The sequence below is a fragment of the Macaca thibetana genome, chromosome 3 (genome assembly GCF_024542745.1).
Source record: "Macaca thibetana thibetana isolate TM-01 chromosome 3, ASM2454274v1, whole genome shotgun sequence".
NCBI lineage: Eukaryota > Metazoa > Chordata > Mammalia > Primates > Cercopithecidae > Macaca > Macaca thibetana.
Genome location: NC_065580.1, coordinates 107,918,306 through 107,942,270, shown reverse-complemented (window position 1 = coordinate 107,942,270; position 23,965 = coordinate 107,918,306). Strand labels below are relative to the sequence as shown.

General features: G+C 36.8%; 1 long non-coding RNA gene across 1 annotated transcript in view; it reads right to left on the bottom strand.

Moving 5' to 3' along the window:
• The window catches only part of LOC126950147 (uncharacterized), a 139,741-nt gene that overhangs the window by 15,692 nt on the left and 100,084 nt on the right, over positions 1–23,965 (bottom strand). Inside the window, exon 2 of the long non-coding RNA XR_007724069.1 lies at positions 20,812–20,967. This is a non-coding gene — a long non-coding RNA (uncharacterized LOC126950147). The remainder of the gene's footprint in view (positions 1–20,811; positions 20,968–23,965) is intronic.

Below are 23,965 nucleotides of genomic sequence, written 5' to 3'. Positions count from 1 at the left end.
CTCAGCATTAGAGATATCTTCCAGGCAAAAATATCAGCACTATACACCAAAGAGATCTTTACAGAACATCTCTTGCAACAGCTACAGGATACACATTCTTCTTAGCATATGGATCATACTCAAGGACAGACCATATGTTAGGATGCAAAACAAGTCTTAAAACATTTAAAAAAAAAATGAAATCACATCCAGTATCATCTCTCACCACAATAGAATAAAACTAGAAATCAATAACCAGAGGGACTTTGGAAATTATACAATATGATCCTGAATGACCAGTGGGTCAATGAAGAAATTAAGAAAAAAAACTGAAAAATTTCCTGAAGCAAATGAAAATAGAACCAAAACATACCAAAACCTATGGGATACAGCAAAAGCAGTACTAAGAGGAAAGTTTTCAGTGCCTACATCAAGAAGGTAGGAACATACCTTAACACAATAAAAACCAAATATACAACACACCCATAGCTATTATTACACTGAATAGGGAGAAACTGAAAGCCTTTCCTCTAAGATCGACCAAAAAACTGGAGAACTGATAAACAAATTCAGTAAAGTGGCAGGATACAAAATCAACATATAAAAACCAGTAGCATTTCTATACACCAACAGTGAACTATCTGAAAAATAAATTAAGAATGTAATCCCGTTTACAATTGCTAGAAATAAAATACAATGCCTAGGAGTAAATTTAACCAAAGAAGTGATAGATCTCTACAATAAAAATTATAAAATATTGATGCAAGAAATTAGAGAAGACACAATAAAATGGAAAAATATTCCACATTTATGGATTGCAAGACTCAATATTGTTAAAATGTTCGTGCTACCCCAAGAAATCTATAGAGTCAATGCAATCTCTATCAAAATGCCAATGGCATTCTTCACAGAAGTAGAAAAAAATTCTAAAATTTATATGGAACCACAAAAGACCCAGAATAGCCACAGCTATACTAAGCAAAAAGAACAAAACTGGAGGAATTATATTACCTGACTTCAAATTATACTACAGAGTTATAGTAACCAAAACAGCAAGGTACTGGCATGAAAACAGACACATAGACCAATAGAACAGAATAGAAAACACAGAAAGAAACCCTTACATCTACAGTGAACTCATTTTTGACAAAGGTGCCAAGAACATGCATTAGGAAAAAATGTCTCTTCAATAAATGGTGCTGGGAAGACTGGATATCCATATGCAGAAGAATGAAATGAGACCCCTGTCTCTCACCATGTTATAAAACATCAAATCAAAATGTATTAAAGACTAATTCTAAGACCTCAAACTATGAAACCACTACAAGAAAACATCAGGGAAACTCTCCAGGACATTAGGCTAGGCAAAAAATTCTTGAATATTACTCCACAAGCACAAGCAACTAAAGCAAAAATGGACAAATGAGATCACATCAAGATAAAAAAACTTCTGCACAGCAAAGGAAACAATCAACAGAGTGAAGAGACAACCCAAAGAATGGGAGAAACTATTTGCAAACTACCCATCTGAGAAGGGATTAGTAACCAGAATATACAGGGAGCTCAAACAACTCTATAGGGAAAAAAATCTAATCATCTGACTTAAAAATGGACAAAAGATCTGAATAGACATTTCTCAAAAGAAGACATACAAAAATGACAATCAGGCATACGAAAAGGTGCTCAATATCACTGATCACTAGAGAAATGCAAATCAAAACTACAATGAGATATCATCTCACCCCAGTTAAAATGGCTTATATCCAAAAGACAGGCAATAACAAATGCTGGCAAGGATGTGGAGGAAAGGGAACCCTCGTACATTGTTGGTGGGAATGTAATTTCATATAACCACTATGGAGATCAGCTTGGAGGTTCCCCAAAAACCTAAAAATAGAGCTATCATAAAATGTCACAATCTTACTGATGGATATATACCCAAAAGAAAGAAAATTGGTGTATCAAAGAGATACCCGCACTCCCGTGTTTGCTGCAGCACAATTCACAATAACAAAAATTTGGAAGTAGCCTAAATGTCCATGAACAAATGAATGGATAAAGAAAATGTGATACACAAACACAATGGAGTACTATTCAGTCATAAAAGAAGAATGAGAGTCTGTTGTTTGTAACAACATCGATCGAACCGGAGGTCATGGTGCTAAGTGAAATAAGACAGGCACAGAAATACAAACATTGCATGTTCTCATTTATTTGTGGGATCTAAAAGTCAAAATAATTGAACTCTTAAAGACAAAGAATAGGATGGTTACCAGAAGCTGGGAAGGGGTTGGAAGGTAGGGGAGAGGTGAGGATAGTTAATGGGTACAAAAAAATTAGAAAGAATGAATAAGACCTAGTAATTGATAGCACAACAGGGTGACTATAGTAAATAATAATTGTACATTTTAAAATAACTAAAAGTGTACTATTGGATTGCTTATAACATAAAGGATAAATGTTTGAGGACATGAATATCCCATGTTATATAATGTGATTATTGCTTACTGCATGCCCATATCAAAACAACTCATGTAATACTCCATAAATATATACACCTACTGTGTATACACAAATATTAAAAACTTTAAAAAATGGCAAACAGGTATATGAAAAGGTGCTCCACATCATTGATCACTATAGAAATGCAAATCAAAACTACAATGAGATATCATCTCACCCCAGTTAAAATGGCTTTTATCCAAAAGACAAGCAATAACAAATGCTGGCAAGGATGTAGAGAAAAGAGAATCCTATTACACTGTTGGTGGCAATGTATATTAGTACAGTCACCATGAGAACAGTTTGGTAGTTCCTAAAAAACTAAAAATAGAATTACCACATGATCCAGCAATCTCACTGCTAGGTACATACCCCAAAGAAAGGAAATCAGTGTATCAAAGGGATATCTGCACTCCCATGTTTATTGCAGCACAATTCACAATAGCCAAGATTTGGAATCAACCTAAATGTCCATCAACAGATGGAGAAGGAGAGAAGTGAGAATGTTTAGTGGCTATAAAAGTATAGTTAGAACCAATAAGATCTAGTATTTGATAACACAACATAGTGACTACAGTCAACAATAATTTATTGTACATTATTAAATAACTAAAACAGCACAATTGGAATGTCTGTAAGAGAAATGATTAAGTGCTTGAGGTGATGACTATCCCATTTATCCTGATGTGATTATCACACATTGTATGCCTGTATCAAAATATCTCATGTACCCCATAAATATATACCCCTATTATGTACCAATGAAAAATTTTTAAAATTTTAAATTAAATACAATTTCTAATTGTTCAAATTAAAATAAAATATCTACTTGTATATCTAACAAAATATGTACAGATCTTATATGCTGGAAACTGCAAATATTAATGAAGGAAATCAAAGAATACTGAAATAATGGAGAGACCTTATGTGTTCATAGATCAGAAGATCCTACATAGCAAAGCTGTCAGTTCTTCCTAAATTAACATACAGGTGAAATTTGTGGACAAATGTTTACAGCATCTTTATGCATAATAACCCAAAATGAGAAACAACTCAATATCCTTCAACAAATGTGCAGTTAAGCAAATTGTGGTACTTTGTACAATGGAATATTACTCAACAATAAAAAGGAACAAACTATTGATCCACACAATGATATGAATAAATCTCCAGATAATTGTGCTGAGTGAAAAAATGCCAATGCCAAAAGATTATATACTGTATGAATTCATTTATATAATATCCTTGAAATGACAAAGTGTAGAAATGGAGAACAGATTCATTGTTGTCAGTGGCTAAGGAGGGAGTGAGGGTAGGAAAGAATTGGATATGTCTATCAAACAAATCTCAGTTGTATTCACTTTCCCCGTAATGAGGGCATGTTTCTCTTTCATTCTAGTGAACTTACACAGAGTCATTTTCATACAAAGTATACACATTTTTTCAAAGTGCACTTATGCACAGCTAAACTGTGGAAAACAAACTGCACAGGAAAGTCTTTTATTGACAGACTTTCTTTCCAAGGCCCCACAGAATCACAGAATCCTTTTTCTGATGATTTCAGTGCATTTAATATGATAAAGCACATTTTGCAATGAGATAACATGTTGCTAACGGGCTGACAATTTTATAAGTGACATAAAAATTTAAGGAACAATTATGATTATCCTTGCAGTCATCACTATTTTGACACTGTAGACACTTATGCACTATTTTGACATTGTACTTACTGAAGAAACATAACTATTATCTCTTCTCAAGACTCAGGAACAACTTAAGATTTTACCATATTGTTATGTGCAAAGTGATTCAGGAAATTTTATTCCCATGTTGTTTTATTTTTCTTAATAAATATTTAATGTTTAGCCATTATTTTGAGACACCATTATTTTGACGAAACAAGCCATATTATATTATTAAAATATTGTGTTCTTAAGCTCTATTTAATTAGAATAAACCCATTCATTTTCTGACTAATTCAAGATAAAAAACGTGATGAAATTTGTTTCTAGAGCATTATCATTATGCTAAGAATTGTATTATAATACTGTTAAGAATAGTGATATAATGCCATCTACTTGTTACTTTGGAAAATAACTTACTGAAAAAAGTAACTGCTAAAAAAATTGCAACCCACAAAATTTTTCAAATATATTTTAAATTATTATATGTCAGAGATAAAGTAACAACCACCAGGTATTTTTCTGCAATTTCTCAAATATTTTAAACGTCAAATCTTCAAAAGTCACAATTGCATTCATTTGTGTATTTAGAACACGTTATTTTTTCAGTTGAAATTGTATTAGCACTGTCCCCAAATGCCCTAGCTGCTCTCACCTACTTAAAAAGTACACTCCATGAATGTTTACACTTTATGAAAGTATTAGTAGTTTTGATAGTGTAAATTATTTTAATGATGTACATTTTTGTGGTTTGTATAAGAAATGTAGTTAGGCTTAAACCCTAAAACTTTATAATAAACACAAAAGTATTTCTTTGCTTTTCTTTTAATAAGTAACCATGAACTTTTCATTTAATCCTTCATTAAGCTACATTACCTAAGAGCATTTTACCTGGGCTACATGTTGGATTTGTAAAAACAAATGAGACATGATCTCTCCCTAATGAAGTTCCAAATTTAATGTTTATTTCTAAATTTATAGCATAAAATGAATATATCATTTATAAGTACCATGTGCTAATCTATTGTGCAACTGGAGATAATACACCATTTAAATTAAATGCATAGCATTTCTATATGTATTTTACTTCAGTTAGTCTAATGACATTTTAATAATAAGTAATAGTAAGCTAACTTACATAGTAAATGTGCCAAGCATTTGCATATAATTCATTTTGAAGTTTTAACATTTTCTTTTTCAATATAGAATGATGAAATTCAAATATTACCTAAAGTTGCATCATAAAATATCAGAAAGAATAAAAAATTTTAAATACATTTACAATGTATTTAATTATGTGATAACTTATACCAACAAAATATGGTATATATTTGAAATTGATGGATTATTTTAACAAATTAATTCAAGATTAAGAAGAAAACATAAATAACATGAATACACCGGTAATCATAAAAAAATGTAGAAGTTAGGCAAGATACACTCTCAAAATGACAAAACACCCAGATATGTTTACAGCATGTTTTATTAAACCTAAAGAAAGACATATTTGTTGTTACCTAACCCGTTTCAAAACCATAAGGAAAACATAGAAAGTTAACACCTTACTTACAGGAGGAGAGAAAAGCTATTGTATCTAATTCTGATGCCAAAATCAGCCAAGAAGAGCACAGTTATCACACCATCCCTATTCAGCACACACACACCTAGAAAGCAAGCTTATTAAAGAGTTTTAATGTCATATTTTTAGGTTAAATATCATAGTTTATTAAGAGAACAATACATTATGACCAGTAATGTTTTATTAAGGAATATAAGGATGGTTCAACATTTAGAATTCTATTTCTGTAGTCACTACATTCATAAATTACTAGAGTAAGAAAAATATTATTGTCCTGATAGAGTCTTAAAAAAATTTGACATATTCCTAATTTAAAACTCTCAGTAAACAAGGAATAAAAGGAAACTTCCTCAACTTAGAGGCACAAAGATGAAATGTTGGAGGCATTCACATCAAAGACGGGAAATACAAGGAAGCCAGTTATTATTGTTATTGTTACTAGCCAATGAAATGGGAAAATAGATTTTAGAAAAAGAAATATGATATATAAAAATTAAAAAGAAACTTTTAAAAGTTATTATTTTCACATGATATAAATGTGTTTCAAGAAAATTACCCAGAAAACTATTAGAATCAATAATTCTAATAAGGGAGTTACCCCCAAATGATACCTTTTTAATGTACATGCAACTGTCCAATTTTAAAGTAGAATCAAAACTGTGCCCATTCAAAATGGAGATAAAACTAAGACATCCAAAAAAATACCCAGAAATATTAAGACTTGAAAAGAATTGTACAAATATGCTGAAAAGTGATTTTCAGGTAAGAAAAACCTGACATATCAGGATCCTGTATGTAAAGACATCAATTCTCATCAAATAATTTAATAAATTCAAAGCAATTCAAATTGAGCCCACAATACTTTTCCCTTGGGACTTGACAAGCAGATAAGAAATCCCATTTGAAAGAAAAGTGCAAAAATAGTCAAGACAACTTTTTTTAAACATACAGGAGCTTGCCCTACCAGGTATCAAACATTCTATAGAGTCACATGAACCACTGTAGGTGGTATTGGTGCGTAAACAAAGAGATCATTGACTTCAAATAGACTGAAATCATGTACCCAAATATATATGCCAATTTAGTGTGTACTATAGGTAACCCTCTAGTCATATCTACCTACACTTTCTCCTTAGTTTTCACCTAGACACCAATGATTCCCATATTTGTATCTTCAACACCGTTTTCTTCAGTTGTTTTATATGTTTAATAGCAACTCAAATTTAAAATATCAAATGGAACTTTCAATTACCAGCCCCAGCAAATTAGTTCCTGACTCCACCTTCCTCACCTTAAGAAATGGCAATACTTTCTACCCAACTGCTTAAGACGGACATATAGGTATCATCTATGATTATCACTTTCCTGTCAACCTCTTTAAGCAAGGCTGGTTGACTCTACCTCCCAAATAAACCCTAAATCCAACTATCTTCATTGCTAGCAGCCTAACCTGAGCCACTGTTCCTCTGACCTGGACTCCTGTTAATAATTTTTCTCCTGCTTCCACTACAGCCCTCTACAATCTATTCTCCCATATCCAAGTGGTCTTCTCTGAGGAAAAAACAGAATCCATTCATTCGATATCACTATCCATTGTGCTTCTACTATGGGTCAGGCACTCTTCTAGGCAAAGATTTTTCTATTTTATTCTTTGCTGTAGTCTTTCTGCCTAAAAGAGTGCCTGGCCCCACCAACCAAAGTCTAGTGGTTGGTGCAGCTAAAAAAAAAAAAAAAAATTAAAAAATGAAATATATGATATGTTAGTGATAAATGTTATAAAGAAAATAAATAAAGCAGGGAAAGGAAATAAGGTCTTTGGTTGGGTGAAAATTTAAATAAAGTAACCAGAGAAGTCCTTTCTAAGAAGACTTTTGAGGAGGAGAAGAAAAAGGGAGGAGGATGAAAAAGAGAATGTGTGAGCCATATTGATTCCTTGGGGGCAGGGAGGAGGCAATCCAAGCAACAGAAATAGGAAGTCCAAAGGCCCTGATATAGAACCATGCCTATTATATTCAAGGACAGTGAGGATACCAGAGAAGCTTAAACAGAATGAGGAAGATAAAACATGTATAGATTATGTCAGAGAGATAAGAGGGAAGGTGTGATGTTGGGCAGTGCTATGGACTAAATGATTGCATCCCCCAAAATTTACCTGTTGAAGCTCTAAACACCAATGTAATGATATTTGAAGGTGGGACCCCATGATGGAACTAGTGTCCTTATAAGAGAGAAAATGAGACCAGAACTCACTCTCCTCCATGTGAGGACTCAGCAAGAAGCTAGGAAGGAAGCCCTCACCAAGAATCAAATCTGTTGGCAATTTGATCTTGTTCTTGGACTTCCCAACCTCCAGAACTATGAGAAATAAATGCTGTTGTTTAAGCTACCCAGTCTATGGTATTCTGTTATAGTAACCTGAGAAGACTTAGACCAGCAGAGAGCAGATCATGTAGGGAGTATGTCATAATAAGAACTTTTCTTTTATTTTGAGTAAGATGGGAAGCATGGAGGGTTTTGAGCAGAAAAATTACATGATCTGACCATGGAAACTGTGATGATAGGATCACTGTGGCTGCTTTGCTGACTGAAGACAGGAAGAGTGGGAAATAGTAAGGAGATAATGGAAACAATACTGGTAGGAAATGATGATTGCTAAGCCCAGGTGGTGGCAGTGGAGATAAATAAGAAGTAATAGGTTCAGGAGAGAGATTTAAATATGAAGCAGAATTATGTCCTATTGGATCAGATGTAGAATGTGAGAGAAAGGGAAACATTAAGGACAGAGCCATGGTTTTTGGGTTAAATGATTAGAAGGACAGAAATTATTTATTTTATTTTATTTTATTTATTTATTTATTAGACGGAATCTCACTCTGTCACCAGGCTGGACCTCAGTGGTTCAATCTTGGCTCATTGCAACCTCCGCCTCCTGGGTTCAAGCAATTCTCCTACCTCACCCCCCACCAAGTAGCTGGGACTACAGGCTCACGCCACCACACTGGCTATTTTTTATGTATTTTTAGTAGAGGCGGGTTTTTGCCACGTTGGCCAGGATGGCCTTGATCTCTTGACCTGACCTCATGATTCACCCACCTCAGCCTTCCAAATTGCTGGGATTACAGGCGTGAGCCACCACGTCCAGCCCAGAAACGGTTCTAACTGAGATGAGAAAGACTGCAGGATGATCAGGTTTGAGGAAGAATCTTAGGAAATTTATTTCAAACATGTTTAAATATCCAGGTGGAGATGTTGGTTAGACAAATGGATATGTAAGTTTTGAGTTCAGGCTAGAGATAGAAATGTGGGAGCCACAAGTACAGAGATGATATTTAAAGTCATGACACTAGATGAGAGGAAGTTAATGAGAAAAATAAGATATCTAAGAACTGTGCTCCATGGAACTACAATATGTAAACGTCAGGAAATGATATGGATGATTCAGAAAATAGATTGAGAAGGTACAGCCAGAAAGATAGAGAAAAACAAAATAAAATGTCGTATCCTGAAAGCCAGGTGAAGGAAATGTTTCAAGACAGCTTGATCAAATAGGCCAACTTCTGCTAATTGCTCTGATATTATGAGGATTAGTAAATGAATATTAGAGTTAACAATGGAAAGTTGTCATTGACTTTGATGAGAGCAGTTTTGGGTAAAATAATAAAGATAAAATCCTTCCTTGAGTGGAATCAGGAGAAAATGAGGATCAAAATGAAGCAACTAAATCTCACCCTCCACCCCCAGCACACACACACATATGGAGAGAGAAAACAACAACCACCACCACCAGAGCAAAAAAGACAAAATATATAAAACAATGACATTCAAGACACTTAGCATTAGACAACGAAGGATACTAATCTCTGAAAGATAGGAAATAAATGAGGTCAACTCTGTGATTGCCCCAAAGTCCTGGCTTGGGAGAGCTTCTAAGCTATAGCCAAGGCAGTGGGAGCCCAGGAGGAGCCCAGCAGATCCCTTGATTTGAGAGGGAGATAAGAATCCAATGAGAACAAGGTGGCTACAACACAGAGAATTGAGTACTGCAGAAGAGAGGGCTGAAGAGGGACCTTGTTGAATTTTCATCTGAGTAGCAATCAGTCCATGAATGTGAGGAAACTATCAGAGGAAAATTACCAGAAAAGATTAAAGGAAACCCAGTAGTAACACAGGGCCATAATAGTGACTGTACCTACCAGCCAAAGACTGGAAATCCACAGACTGGAAAAAGGACAATGTATAGAGTACTCAGAAGGATCTTGCCTCAGTAGTGGTGGAAAAATAAATTCATGAAATACCATTAAATGCTTACAATAGAAAAGAAGAAAGGTTTCAAATCAATGACCTTAGTGTCTATCTTAAGAAACCAGGGAAAGAAGAGCAAATTAAATCTAAAGCAAGCAGATGAAAGAAAACAGTAAATATCAAAGTGGAAATCAATAAAATAGAAAGCAAAACAAAAACAACAACAAAAAAAAACCTGAGAATATTAAGGAAACCAAAAGCTAATTCTTTGAAAAGATAAAATTGAAAAACGTATAGCCAGACTGACCAGGAAAAAAAGAGAGAAGGTAGAAATTTACCAACATCACAAACAAGAGGCGACATCACTACAGATTTTATATATATTTAAAGGATGATAAAAACTTTGTAGCAATAAATTTGGAAACTTAGATGACATGGACGAACTCTTTGAAAGATACGAACTGCCAAATTCATTCAAAATGAAATAGATGGGCTGAGTAGCCATATACTTATTCAGGAAATTTAATTTCTAGTTTTAAAATTTTAACTTGTAGTTTTTAATAAGTTAAATTTATTTTATAATGTGAAAGTTGAATTTCTTCCGGTAAACTACAGTTGCTTAACTAATGAGTTCTACCAAATATTAAGGAGGAAATAATAACAATTCTACACAAACTATTCCAGAAAACCAAAGAGGAGGCAATACTTCCTTCTCATTCTCTGAGGATTAAGACATTTAAGCAGGTGCTGCACTGATTTAAAATATTAAAAATTGAAAAAGACAAAGGTATTAAAAGAAAAAAACTATACAGACACAGATATAGGTAGATATATATCTTATGACCATAGATGCAAAAACACTTGAAATCAGAAAATATAACAAGAATAATATATCACAGATCATAATAGTAATATGTGAAATATATTACATAGTATGATTATGTATTTTGGCACAATATATTGTTACATATAAAGTGAGAGACGTGTGACTCTTCCTTTCTCTTAAACCTTTAGATGCCTTTGTAGGGTTTCCTAACTGTCCTCATTTCAACATTACTGTATCTCAGAAAATAGGAAGGCCTGAGGAGAGAGAGACATGAGGGAACCACTGGTTGGTGGAGCAGTCAGAACACACACATCATTTATCAACTCCAGCCTGGGGTACGGGAGTGAAATCCTGTCTCAAAAAACAACAAAATCTATTCTTTTTAAAGACATGTTGATAGGTAAAGATACCAAAGACTTATTACTGAAGATCAAAAGAGAAATTATTGAAGAGCAAAATCACAATGATATTTACATAGGACTTGGATCATATTTATGTAAAATGTTAAAACCTCTGTGTATATACATGTTTGTGTACAAACTGTATGTTGATCTGCAGATAATTGTTTGCAGTCATATACAGTTCAATATTGGAGGTTGCAGGAGAAGAAATGGAGATTTGGGAGCTCAAAAGAGACTTTTCAGGTTTTCTCTTGTACTTTTTTGCCTTACCTTCTTTTCAGTATTGTATCAGCAAAAGTAAATCAGTAAACAGTTGACCCAGACAATGTAGGCATTCTAGGCACTGACTCCCTGCACCATGGAAAATCCACATGTAACTTTGACTCCCTCAACATTTTACTAATAGCTTACTATTGACCAGAAGCCTAATCAGTACATGAACAGCCAATTAACATATATTTTGTAAGTTATATGCATTACATAATATATTCTTGTAATAAAGTAACCTAAGGAAAAGAAAATCTTATTAAGAAAATCATTGGGAAGAGAAAATACATTTACAGTAGTGCATTATGTGTATCGGTCCTGTAAGTTTCCATCTTCTGCTTCCAACATGAATCATCTGTCTGAAATAGCAAAATACCTGCAGCTGCAGACCTCAATCTCTGGTGCACACCAAGCGGTTCAAGTCATGACTTTTCTCTGCTTCTTGGGAGCACTTCCAGCATCACTAGTGGTACTTAGTATGGATGCCATGGTGTCATTCAAGGTTTACAGGATCGCACTAAACATGATGTAAATAAAATATGCAAGAACCTCAAGGGATCACGTTTTGCTGTGATACACAATTTACTTGAGAGATAAACCACTCATTAGGAGATGATTATCATCACACAGCGAGTGGATACTCACAACCCTGGAGCTCACCACAACAGCAACAGGAGGCAGCTAAAAAATTACTATAGAAGTACAATATGCCGTACAGTTAATTTTATGCAGTTATAATTTAACACTGCATCTTTACATTTCTCTCAACTTCTATGCGCCATGCATCGTTTGTGTTTGTATGTGTTTGTTTTGATAAATTTAAACTTCTTATAACAGATTTCTGTATATTTTATGGTAGTAAATGATAAAAGAGTGTCTACATATATTTTATACATTCGTGACATACCTACCATTTTCTTAATTTTTGGATATTTCTAGACTACAATGTTTATATGAAAGTCTTTTTCAAATTGTTGCAAATCTCCAAAAAGTTTTCCAATATATTGATTGAAAAACATCTGCATATAAGTGGACCTGTACAGTTCAAACCCGTTTTGTTAAAGGGCCAGTCATATATACTATATAAGTAGAGTTTAAAGAAAAAACAATAATAGCCTGTACCCACCAACCAACTTTATCATTATAACCTGACTTCTCTGCGGGTTCTTTGTGCTCTACTAAATCCATGTGTGGAAATTACCCTAGAGGCAAAGGGATACATGCACACTGCCAGGCAAGTGTGATGGCTGTTTTATATCACATTATATTATTTTCATTATCGTTACCTTTTTTTCAAGGATGGGTTTGAACTATATGGAAAGTATGTGTATATGGTTTAATGTGAGTGCTCTATGATTCAACTTATTATTGAAATAAACAGCAGCAACAATATTATTCCTTTATATTCACATAGCCTCATTCACAATGTTATGGTCTCAGTTGTCTATTGTGTGAATATGGGAAAAGCTACAATGAAAAAGCAGCACCAGGACCAGCCACCACTACAAGAAGGTTTAAAAAAAAGTGCTAATGTCATAAAAATGTGTGTTACTGCTATTTACATTTTGCTAAATTTAATATCTAGATATAAAAATATTACATTGCAAACTAAGTGGTGATATCAAAAACCAGAAAAGAAAAAAAATAGGGTAGCACTGCAGATTTCTCTAGACTTTAAAGAAAATACTTGCAGACTTACAGACTCAAAATTGGAAATGAGAATATGATATTAGTCAGGATATAGTAAGCCATATTAATGAAAAAGTGTTAGCACAGATTGAGAGGTCAGCATATCAAGCCTTCTCCAAGATGTGGTCGGTCTCATACAACATTGGATGTGCGGCGCCTGTGGGGTTGAAGAGCTTTGGCCACCTCTTCACCACCTCCAAACCCTGAAGCCCCATAACAGGGTTGGGAGAGCCTGTGGTTGCAAGTAAATTCCAGAGCCATGATGCAGCCTGGCATCCCTTGGACTCACTCCACATAATCCCAACACACGGTCCCTCAGAATCCTCAGAAAATAGAAAAGGAGGTTCTGAAGTTACTAAAAGAAGAAAAGGGTGATTAAAGTGACAACAGATACTAGGAAGGTGGGCCTTGAAAGAATATCAAATTATGGTAGACATTTCCAAAATTTTGAATATTACAATCAATAACGAGTTTTTAAATAAACTTGTCCAAGATACCATCATTTCTAGAAGCCATGGAAGTGATTAACTGGAACTTGCAGATCATGTATGAGTTTCATAGGAAATATTTCAGAAAGTTATGTAATTAAGGTTTTAAACAATCCTCCTCTTCTACAGACCAAGGACTGGCGAGCTAAATGGTTTGGAATTTCTAACTAATTTTGCTAATGTGGTACAGAATAATACAGAGTTTATTTGTGCTGAGTTGTTTATATTAACAGTAACAACAGTAAGAACTTTGCAGGGAGTGAGGGCAGAAAGTTTCATCTGTAGAACCAGTGCCATGTTGACAATTGGAATTACCTGGGATTCAGTAGTTCACTTTATCGGGATCACTAATATCCAGTATTGATTATCTGGAATTCAGTGGTTTCACAGCAGCCCTTTTCAAGGGTAGACTGCAGTCAAAGTTGATGTCCCAAACAGAAAGGCTTCAAAACACATTGAGATTTTTCATTTAGAAAATTATCCACCTGAGTGCAGTCTGTGTGTAAGGGTTACCTAGCCTTTACTATTATCATATTCTATAACAGGCACAGGCGAGAGCAACCATGTTGTGACCCGCAGTCCCCAGCTTATAGTGATGCAAACAGTTTTTGTGCTAGACACAAGGATGATTTTATGCTGGTGCATGTAGGATCTTTAGGTGATAACTCCATCTGCGATCAGTGTCACAGTGCTCTTGGACACAAACCCAAGGATTGTGATAAATCAGTACTGTGGAGAAGGGCGGAGAACCCATATGGATACCCCCAGTCTGAGGCCATCTGCTGCTCCAAACTTTGCTTAAAATGGCAGAAAGTGAAGGCTGCTGGTGGGGAAATGAGACATAAAGAAAATATATTGTTTGGAGGGTGCTTCAGGGATTTCTCTCCCCAGGAAAATGAAAGTGAAGCCTTTTATTATGGTGTCCCTAAAAAGTCTGCTTTAAAATTGATAAACATCTATTTTCTGGGGCTATGGGTTTGGAAACTCGAAATTCTCCAAGGATTAGAGTGTATGTGATTTTGACTGTAAGTAAGAAACTGAGATAAATACCCAAATTCTATGTATACTACACACCTGTTTAAGAGAAAGTGAGAATGGGAATTTTAGATTACATGTTATGCTTAGTTGTTTATAAAGAAATCTATGACTGCTGATTTTCTGGGGCATATATATTTATCACTTATTATTTAGTGACAGGCGCTGGATAATTTGATTAAATGTTCCTAAATCTTATGACACAGATGAGAAGTTACATTCAGAGATATCAAAAAATTAAATACCACTCTTTATATTTCATACAACTATTTGTATTTCTACCCTTGAAGCTAAGTAAGCTTTCACAAGACGTGAAATTTCTAGGAAGTAAGGACACTTTCCCCATTTTGTAAACATGGTTCAGTCAAAATTATGTGACTCCTATGTTGATTCTAACATAACTCTCAACATATTATGCCATGAAGAGAGAAGGGCTTCTGAAGTGCTACCAAAAATAAGCAGTGGAAAGAGTAGTAGCATTTACTCTATAGTGGATGATGAGATTGGAAGAAGGCCTTGAAGAGATGACCCTAATGGCCTTATGCAAAGTTTCAAACATGCACATCGGGGCATTGCTGCTTAAATTGATATGTTTAATCAGTAACAAAGGACACGTGGACATTCTCAGTATGTGAGGCCAGCATCCATTCTACAACAGCTATGTACAGGCAGATCGCCAGATGCCTTGGTGCTTTTCATTTCTGAAAGTTACCATCAGCACCAAAGGCAATATTGACCCACAGCATCTATATGAAGCATTGGGATATCCACATGCCATGCTTCCAGGTGGGCACAGTCCATCAGGTCATATTTTGATAACGATTATGGTGTTCTTTAAGTTTTATGGATATAATGTTAAAGGTTGTCATCCTACCCACTTCAAAAACACTATTCTCAGAGCTTCCAGTTCTATGTGGAAAGACTCATTTTGGCTTCGAGAGTTCACTTTTGGAGTCTCTTTAGGGGTCACACAAACAATATCTATCTACACCATGTTTTAAAATGTGCACACTTGTGACATTATTATGATGTCACAAACCTGTATCTTTTTGTAGATTTAAGTCCAAGAAATATTTGCAAGGCACACACAAACAAATCCCGATAATTTCAAAAATCTTCAGAAATCCCACTCGGGGCTGCTGAAGGTGAAATTTCACCCAGGCTATAATTTTCCCATACTGCACTCCAGGGCCAGTGGAGAGCCTTCTACTTTACCAAACCTGTTCTGAAATTCCCCAGCATATCAAGGGCAACCTCAGGAATAAATAGCACTGCTCAGCAAGAACCTGAAGCACAGTGGAAGTGAATGTGGTACTGAGATTTATGAAGTTTGGCATTTAAAAGAAACTTCCATGGACCTCTTTAGTGATCTTCGTGACCACACCTAAGCCGTAAGCAAGAGGCTTCCAGCTTTCCCAGATGTATGAGACTCTACGCCAGAAAACACAAATGTCCTGAGGATTATCACCCTGCAGGGGATTTGCTTGAATCCCCAGCAGATGTAATAGAAGCCCACAGGAGACAGACTGCCAAGCCATTTTTTATTTCACGGGGTTATAAGGTTGCCCAACAGTTAAATCTTTCCAACATCGCCTTAGTGAAGATACATGTAGAGCTTGACCACTTCCTGTTGTCTCTTTCTTATGCTATGTCCTGGTGCCAATTCATAAATGACTATACCTCTATGATTTGTTGGAAGGGTGATTTTTTTGGAATCACTTGCCTAATAGAGAAGAGGGCTAAAACTGTCATTGCCTACTTTAATTCAACATTCATTCACCATGAAGTATAATTTACTTGATTGCTTAAATTAATATGTTTAATCAGTAACAAGGAATTCCTTTATTTTAGCAACACAGAACAGAGACTGGAACCATTCTGGAGCTGATAAGCTGGCTGAATTGAGTAGGGGATTTGTTCCTCAGGTGTATATTGCAGAGACTACCTCTGGGGACCTCGATCCATCAGGGCTAATGTTCTTCCCGGTCTCAGAAGCATTACACAGAAAGCTAGAACAGTACCAAAATCAATGTTGATGTCTTAAGGAACTCATGCTTGTTTACTTCCTCAAAAAGGCAGGTAAATATAAAGACATTTTTAAAAGAGCAGTCTGTGGTTTGAACAATTGAGACAGACCATGTGAAAAAACATCAGTGAGCTGTCTACAACAAACATAGTTTGATGGCTTTAAGACACTTTCTTCCTGCTGAGATTACAGTAGTCTGTGACAACACCCCTTTTCGAAAAACTGAATAAGCCCTCTAAGCTGGGAAGGATGGAGCTGCCTGTGTGAGTGTGTGCAGTGTAATTGTGAATGTTCAGAGCAAGAGCCCATGACAACAATAAATTAAAAATAAAATCCCACAAAGTATGACATCTCTGAATCTCAGCCTCTTTAATATGGTTCAAAATGTATTTTGCAGGCTAAGGGAAACCGTGCCATCATAAGAAAAAGTCATGGTTCTTTTTCAAAATGCTTGGGACTAATTACAGGTAACACTGGCCCCACAGATGTCCACGAACCAAGCACTATTTTTTTCTGTAACCTTGTGTGATGCTGCCGTAGTCTACAAGGGTACCTGTGCTGATTGTATTCATTTGCTGGGGCTGCCATAGTAAATTACCATGAAGTGGATGGCTCAAAAGAGCAGAAATTGATTCTCTTGCATTTCTGGAGGCCCTGAGTCTGAAATCAAGGTGCCAAGAGGAATTCCATAGCCCCTAAGAGAGAACCCTTCCTTGACTCTTCCGACTTTTGGTTGCTCCAGGCATTCCTTGGTTCCTGGCAGCGTAATCTAATCCTAACCTTCATAACAATAGAATAATCCATAATTCTAATCTTCATTTTTTTAAAGACCTTCTCTATGTGTCTTCTCCTTCTGTCTCTCATAAGGACACCATCACTGAATTGAAGAGCCAACTCAAACTAGGATGATCTCATCTCAAGATCTTTACCTTAATTACATCTGCAAAAGACTCATTTCAAATAAGATCACATTCTGAGATTCTGTGTGAGCGTATCTTTTGGTGGCCACAATTCAACCCACTGCAGTAGACCTAAACACAGCTGCATGAACACAAGCTGCACAACTGCTTATGCCTCCCTGGAGGCTCATGACTGTCGTTCCTTTGAGACGATGTTATAAGTACATTCCCACAGGGAACTGCTACTGTATATTCCTGAATCCATGTGGCAGAGTCATGTCTTGCTATGTGGTGGGAAGCCCAAAACTTTTGGAATTACTTCTGCAAATATCCTGACAGGGAAAAAGCATGTTTTCGGGTGTATTTGATGATCTAGTTTTTGCAGTCCTTGAGATTGCCCTCAATGTTCTAAAGGGAAACATCCCCCAGATAGTACACTGATTTCAGATTTTGGAAATAATGCAGGAATGACCAAAGATTTGGGTAGTACTACAGCCCCCTTAAAACCACAAAATGTCCATGGGGCAAGAGGAAGGTTTTTTGCATCCCAAAGCTTAGCCCACCTTTGCTTTCAACCCCTGACTGTCAGTGATGAAGGGTCCAGAGAAGTTGTGTTTAGCGAAAAACTAAAGAATATACCTGCTGATGAAAATATGGTCACCACCATTACCCATATCATACGGATAGGAGCATTTAAAAAGCCTTAAATACTCTGAGTGTCTGAAAAAAACTTTTAAGAAAAGATACGAGTCTGTACTTCAACAAAGCTCTATGTTTCACACCAGAGTAAACAAGAAAAGGAGACTACACCTTTTTTTGAACTGAGAGATCCATCAACCAACTTTTACCTAACCCAGCATAAATCAACCATATAAAAAAATACTGCTTCTGAACAAGAGGAAGAAAAAGAGAGCTGCTTCTGAACAAGATGAAGCAGGTATAGAGGTTAATGTATGGCCAGAAGGACCATTAGAATGCAATAGAAAGCACAAAGCTGCTACCCCTGACAGCAGGGACTTGGTCTGTTTGCCAAACAGTTGAGCACAGCTAAGCAACACCCTTAAGGGTGGGAGATATTTATGAGACTCTTATCAGAACTAAACTTTCTATTTGATATCTTGAGGAAACATGCTCAGAGATATCAGCTGGAGCAGATGAAAGAAATCACCAGGCAACATTCTTCTCAGCAAAAATGCCCAGTACATTGGCTCCAAGAAAGTGAAAGATTATCCTGATATAGGTATATCAGAACTAAATATTTTGAAGAAAAAGAAAACATGACTTGCTTTGTAAAAAAAAAAAAAAAAAAAAAAATAGAGTTTTCTTAAAAATAAGGGTTTTATAAGCATTCTGCTTGCCCTCCTTAAAAGGGAAAAATAAGAGGTGACAAAGGGCAGGGGAGAGAAAAAGGAGAATCTAAGCCTCAGGGCGGGGTGGTAAAGTGGGTGATATTGGGCTGATCACAGCAAGTGCTGTGGGGCTGGGCTCATGATGGACATATAGCAGAGGTCATAAACTTTTTCTGTTAAAAACAAGATAGTAAACAGTTCAGGTTTTGCAAGGCCAGATAGTCTCTGTTGCACTACTCAATTCTGACATTGCAGAATGAAAGCAGTCATCAATCACACATAAACACATAGCTGTGGCCGTGTCCCAGTAAAACTTTATTTACAAAAACCAGATACGGCCCATCCATATTCACGTAGAGAAGGGATAATAAATATCATTCATGGAGTAAAAAAAAAATCAGAAACAGATTCTATATTATCAATTACAGCAATTTTTAATGTGCATATTCACAGATGGCCAAACACTTCACGGTCCATCTGTTGGTAAGCAGTGAATGGAGACAACATTTAAAATGTTGCCCCATATCTGGATGTTTCAGTTATATGGCAGTAAAATGTAACTCTCCATGTTTATATGCAGTGAAATAATGTATTCCATCTCTGAGTGACATCTATGACACCATCCAAAATACTACAGGTGACCATGTTAACACTGTCGGCAAAACTCTGGTGAACCAGTATCTGCTCGCAGTTCCTCATACTAGACAGAGAGCAGTGTTCTGGGAAGAGGAGACTGGACTACTCAGCGGCTGGTCTAATGGCAAAATGTGTGATCTTGGCTTTACTCGTCATGGTTCTCAGAGAGCACTTGTTCCTTTCTGTGTTATTCCCTAGCCTACAAGGGAGTCACCTCCTGATTAAGTTCCTGGGTTCCCCACCCACATCCAGAGGCCCTAAGTCAATACCATAATCTTTAAAGTCAGGAGAATTTTTATAATAATCCCCACCAATGGTGCCATTATCCATGGATGACAGAACCCAGCACGAGTTATGTTAGCAACTGCCTTTGGAATGGATTTTCCTGTTACATTCTTGCCTTCCCTGAGACACGCTGAACACTTTCCTACCTTCCCAGTCCACCAGGTACACAGCATTGGCTGGGAACAGAACTCCAGCAAGACCTCAACGTACAGCAAGCACCACCAGGGTCTCTCAGCAAACAGGGAAGCTGAAACGATGTACAGTTTATAGAGTTTATGGGTAACATCTATACTACTTAGCAGTACTATGTAGTCAGTGTGAAGGTTCAAAAAGTGGAAATACCTACCTCTAGCAGTGAAATATGAATGTTTCTTAATGTCCTCATTTCCTCCTTGCTTTGCTATGTATTTCTGGTTACCAGCAGCATCTTTGTAAAATTTACCTTCTTGTCTATCAGTAGGCTTTTACTGCATAACAAGCTTCCTAAAACTTAGTGGCTTTTAAACAACATTGATTATTGTCATGATTGGGTTAGTCCTTTGAATGGTTCAACTGGCTTGGGCTAGCTTGGCTCATTATTGCAGTCAGCCAGTGGCTCAGTGAGGACTGGATGGTCAAGGATGATCTCATACGCTGATGGCTGGCAGGCTGGTTGCTCCAGGGGACCTCACTGGAACAACGGCTGGGACCACTGGAGTCTTTCTCCACATGGCCTTTCATCCACTAGAGGCCCAGGCATGGCTGTTCACACAGTGGTCAGAGATGGCAAATCTAATGTGCAAGCATTTTCTTCAAAGCTTACTTGATTTCCTGTGCTAATGTCCTATTGGCCAAAACAAGTCCCATGTCAAAGGCCAGAGTCAGTGAGGGTGAGGATGTAGGAGACATTACAAAATTGGGAACCACTTCTGCAACAATTTACTCACCCTGGAAGATGTGAGAGGGTGAATGCTCACTGCAGTTGATTTGAGTGCAAGTTTCATGAAGACCCTCATGATTTGGCTGGTCTTACTGATGGTAGTGACATGAGTGTAGGTCAGGATTACACAACTTCCCTGTACATGTCAGCTTGTCACCCTTTTCTGTGAACGGAAAACAAGAGCAGTTTTTAGCCTCAGGTCATCATGATTTTGGAGAGCATAAAATTCAAATGTTTTCCAATCATAACTATATGAGTTGTATCTTTTAAAGGTCCAAATCCAACTTGGTATTTTTGAACTTCAATGTACAAATGTCATTTGCACAAATCATATTAAAATTTACTTTTTTAAAAAAATTAAATAGGCCGGGCGCGGTGGCTCAAGCCTGTAATCCCAGCACTTTGGGAGGCCGAGACGGGCGGATCACAAGGTCAGGAGATCAAGACCATCCTGGCTAACACGGCGAAACCCCGTCTCTACTAAAAAAAAAACACAAAAAATTAGCCGGGCGAGGTGGCGGCACCTGTGGTCCCAGCTACTCGGGAGGCTGAGGCAGGAGAATGGCGGGAACCCGGGAGGCGGAGCTTGCAGTGAGCTGAGATCTGGCCATTGCACTCCAGCCTGGGCGACAGAGCGAGACTCCGTCTCAAAAAAAAAAAAAAAAAAAATTAAATAAAACCTGTTGCTATGGACTGAATTGTGCCATCCTAAAATTCCTAAGTTGAATCCCTAATCTGCAATGTGATGGTATTTGGAGAAAACTAGATGGTAATTGGAGTCTTTGGGATCTAATTAGGTTTAGGTGAGGTCATGAGGGTGGGGCTCTTATCATGGGATTAGTGGCCTTATAACAAGAGACACCAGAGAGACTCCATCTATGCTATTTTGTTATGACAGCCTGAGCTGAGTGGAATAATTTGCTCATCTTGAGGTCTCCTCTCTTCCTCTTTTGGTGTCCACTATGAAGTCTGAAAAAGTTAACTTGTTCACTTTTGGATTTTTGCTCTTCTGAGGCATAAATATCCTAAGTTTCATCGGGATTCTTGAAACTCACCCCTTTATTTTCTATTTCTTTCTTTTCTATATTTTTAATGTGTGACTTTTTAAGTATGCACCAACACATCTTCCCAGGATTATTTTTAATGCTTTTAGTGACCTCAAAACCTTTTCTTTAAAAAGGCATTACCTTCTACAGGCAACAATAATTTACTGTACATTGCAAAAAACTAAAATGGTATAATTGGATTGTCTGTAACACAAAGGTAAATGCTCGAGGTGATGGATACTCTGTTTTTTACCCTGATGTGATTATTATGTTTTGCATGTCTGTGTCAAAGTACCCCATGCACCCCATAAATATATACAAAATATATACACCTACCATGTACCCACAAAAATTTAAAATTTAAAAAAATAAACCAAATAAGTAAAAAATAAAAAGAAATGACCTTAAGGTAACCAATTTGTCTTGGTTTGCCTAGAACTTTTCTAATATTAGCACAGAAATCCCTACACATGAGGACACCCCTAGGTAGCCAACAAGCACGGATGGCTGGTCACCCTGCATGCCCTTCAAAACAAGCCTCCAAATGAGCCCCACACATATTTACTGTTCCATGAATATCTGTGAATCCAAAATTCTATTTAGAAAGCGACATCTTTTTTCTATTAAATAGCTCATCTTTCTCAAAATACAACTCTCAATAATACATGTTGGTCCTGCTCAGCCTTTATTGTGATGCTGCTGCTGCTGCTGCTGAAAGGATGGTTGCTTACCAGCTATGGTGAGAAGTGTGAAAAGTGAGGCTCTCACCATGTCATAGCTCCTGGCTCATGTGTTGTTGGTGATGAGACGTGCCTCAGCCAGGACATACCTCATCGGTGGCACAGCATGATTTCCAGCCATCTGATGCTGCATCATAAATATGTGGATATGCAGAGGATTAAATCTCATACAGCTAGGATGCTGGTAGACTCCACATCTGTAGTTACACTCTGTAACAGGACCAGAGTGTCCCTGATGATTATATAACAGTGACCCCAGCAGGCTTTAGAGGCACCACAGGGTGGGCTCAGAACAAAGTTTAGCATGAGTTCAGTTTATAGTTTAGCTTAATTTTATCTACTCATTCACATTTTGTACCAAATTTTTGTTCCCCATTCTTGTGCCCTTGTTTGAACTAACATGTTCAGAGAGTATGTATCATGTTCTGGGATGCTCTAGGCAGGAGTCAGCACACTTTTTCTATAAATAGCAAAATAGTGAGTATTTTAGGCTTTCTGGGCCACATGAGCTCTGTTACAACTATTGAACTCTGCCATTGTAAAGCCAAAGCAGACACAGGCAATACATAATGAATGGGTACGATTGTGTTCCAATAAAACTTTATTTATAAAAACAGGCAGTAGGCAAAATTGTGCCTGTGGGCTGTAGCTTGCCAACTCGTAGTCTAGTGAAACAATTGTAGTCAGATGCAGAGTTCTGAAGCAAACAAATGTTAAAGTATTTTTGGGGATTGTAATAGAGAATCCAGTTTTATCCACTGGACTGCTAAAGGTTTCAAATCATTGTGATCTTGATCTAATTGTTCAACTTTGGGGGCCACTCCAGAAACTTCACTAACACATTGCCACACTTCTTGACCAGGGGCTTTTGGGAGCGTTGAGTGCAGATCTTCTGAAGCTCATCTGGGTTAAAAAACAAAAGCCTCTCTGTACCTCTTTGAGTGTATAAACTGAGCAGAACCCACATTAAAATCTTTTGCCAGGCTGGTGCAGTGGCTCATGCCTGTAATCCCAGTGCTTTGGAAGACCATGATGGAAGGTCAGGAATTCAAGACTCCATCTCTACAAAAAACTTTTTTAGTTAGCTAGGTGTGTTAGTCCACTTCGTGTTACTATAAGGGAATAACTGAGGCTAGGTAATTTATAAAGAAAAGAGGTGTCTCTGATTCTGCCGGCTGGACAAGAAGCATGATGCTGGCATCGGTTCAGCTTCTGGTGAGGACTTGGAGAGCTTTTACTCATGGCGAAAGGCAAGGGAAGCTGGCGTGTCACATGGTGGCAGAGGGAGCAGAGAGAGAGGAGAAGGTTGTGGGCTCTTTTAAACAACCAGCTCTCATGTGAACTAACAGAGTGAGAACTCACTTATTACCATGAG